A 2500-nucleotide genomic window follows, 5' to 3' on the forward strand; every position below is an offset into this window, starting at 1 on the left:
GAGAGAAGAATCCTCAGGACGAGGTTCCTGAGTAGCGACTGCTGGAAGAGCAACGGTGTGGCGAATATCGGCTGCCCGAAGCGGTCCGACTCGATCGAAGCCCTCGAGGACGGTAGCAGAGGAAGAGAGAGAGAGAGAGGAGAGTGGTGGCGTGGCATTTCTCTCGAATCTCCGCGTCGCTTAGGCGCGGACAACTTTTTCCGATCGTGCGCCGCTGTACCGTAACGACGTATACGGCGTATTGATCAATTAGCCGATCAATATAGCGCGCACGATCAATGCGCGCGCTGCGAAAATATTACGCGGCGGACTCGGCATGCGGATTTCGACGGATGCGACGGAGTCGGCGGACTCTCTGGTAGCATGGCGAAGGTACAAAACCGAGGACACAATAAATGCGCGCGACGAATGCTGACGACGACGACGACGACGACGACGACGGACGACGACGACGACGATTGCGATCGTAATGATGCTAATGATGCTGGTGATTATGATTATAATTACAGTGACGACACTGATGATGATGATGATGATGATGATAAGGTGACGATGGAACCGAGGATGGACGCGGAGGTACTTATGTGTGTAGAGCGGCGCGTATGGCTTTGTTCTTTTTGTGTAAATAATATAATAATAATAATAATGATATTAATAATGCATAGAACGCTCCGTTGTGTAAATAATGCTGAGGATGCGCGGCGGCGGGGTCTCCCGCGCGTCGCGTCGCTTTTAAAGATATTTTTGACGATCAAAGCCCAAGTTGTATAGATGACGATCCATCGATCCGAGTAGAGTTAATTACCGTAAAAATTACATATGTGTATAATATATAGTATTTTTTCATGAGGGCCGCAACGAGACGACGACGGCCAGTCGGACGACTTTCGGTCGTCGGGCTTTCGAAAAAAGAAAAAGAAAAAAAGACAAAGGGGGAGGTTCCAGCTGCTCGCGTCGCGGTCGCGCCGATGATTTCTCTCTCAAATCGCGCCATCTTTGTTGGACGTCTCGGACAGTGTTGGGCAGCGTTAATCAGGCGGTAAATCGGGCCCCGCAGGATCGGTCTGATTATCGAAAAAACCCCTATTCCCCCCCCTCCGCGACCTTTCACCTTGACTTTGCTTTCAACATTAATTAATTATAAACGTCACGCGGAAAGAAGGCGAAAGAGAGAAAGAGAGGGAGGGATGGCGAGCGAGGGAAAATTAATCGTAAACGCCACGCGAAAAGAAGACGAAAGAGAGAAAGAGAGAGGATAAAGATTTATTTTTGCAAGAATCTCTAGCGAGAGGAGGAAAGGATCGCACGCGTTTCGCGGCGCGTTTGAGGCTACAAACTTCGCCAATTCATACACGATTGACGTCGGCGAAACTCTGCGCCCTTCGCGCAACCTCCCCCCTCCTCCCCGACAAGTGTCGCGAAATAAAAGTAAGTAAAATGCAGCGTCCCCGTCTCCCCCTCCCTCCCTCTTTCTCCTTGTCTCCTTTTCCTTCGATGAGAGCGTTTATAACCGGTAAAAGCTCGGTGTATCTCGGGGCCGAGCGCGTACCCCGATGAATTATACCAGTATCCCCCCCCCTCACCCTTCCGCCGCACCCGCAAGGCAAAGTGCGCGAAACGAGTCGAACTCTCCTTGTACACGCTTGTAATATCATAGCGCCGGTGTAATATTGTTAATTACCGCGTTTTAACGACCGCGAGAGCCCGCGCGGTTAATGATGCTATCATCACTAATATATTTCGCTTACTATATAATATATATATATATATGTATAAATATCTGTTATATTTATATATATATGTATACATATATACATATATATGTTCTAAATATTATATATAAAAATCTATATATATATATATATATTTTTATTGTGTAACTATAATAAATCGCTACTACGACTACCAATTCAACCTTGGACGCGTACTTCACCCACGAATTAACATTTAACGATTAACCGGTCGGCATGGGGGGGGGAGGGGGGCGAAATTACCGCGTCGCAAGTGGAAATTCTGTCCATCACTGGTCCGGCTCGTCGACGTTCCGCGACGCGGAACCGCCGCGCTTGGAATCTCGCGAGCGCGCGCGTTCGCCCCGTGCAATTTTTGTAAATACGCAGCCACGTATATACCGGTCGCGCGGGGGGAGGGGGAAGGCGACATGCCCGGCGTTCGGGAGCGTTCCTCCGTAGACGCGCACGGATGAATTTATCGATAAAACACTCCCAGCCGCCGGCCACCATGTCGTGTTTTTCAGGAGACGACAACGGCGAGGAGGACGCGGCGGATTAGCGACTAACGATTCCCCGAATATCGGCGTTTCGCGACCCCGCTCGGGTGGCTTCTCGTCCGGGGATTAGGGGTGCGGTTCACCCCCGCGTGCGGGCGCGCGAAATCCGTCGGATCATCCGCCGCGCGCTCGCTCGCGGCGTTCACGCGCCGAACTTCGCAGCGGGAAGTCCAAAGGAGCTACCCGGAAGCAGCGCGATCGAGATGATTA

General features: G+C 50.8%; 1 protein-coding gene across 3 annotated transcripts in view; it reads left to right on the top strand.

Moving 5' to 3' along the window:
* Positions 1 to 917, top strand: part of wge (BAH domain and coiled-coil containing protein winged eye) — a 91906-nt gene extending 90989 nt beyond the window's left edge. For all 3 annotated transcript variants that reach the window (XM_025296546.1, XM_019844974.2, XM_011153955.3), the window contains one exon: positions 547 to 917. The gene's annotated coding sequence lies outside the window, so the exon portion shown is untranslated. The remainder of the gene's footprint in view (positions 1 to 546) is intronic.
* The last annotated feature ends 1583 nt before the right edge of the window (positions 918 to 2500 follow it).

The sequence above is a fragment of the Harpegnathos saltator genome, unplaced genomic scaffold (assembly GCF_003227715.2).
Source record: "Harpegnathos saltator strain DR-91 unplaced genomic scaffold, Hsal_v8.6 scaffold147, whole genome shotgun sequence".
Lineage (NCBI taxonomy): Eukaryota > Metazoa > Arthropoda > Insecta > Hymenoptera > Formicidae > Harpegnathos > Harpegnathos saltator.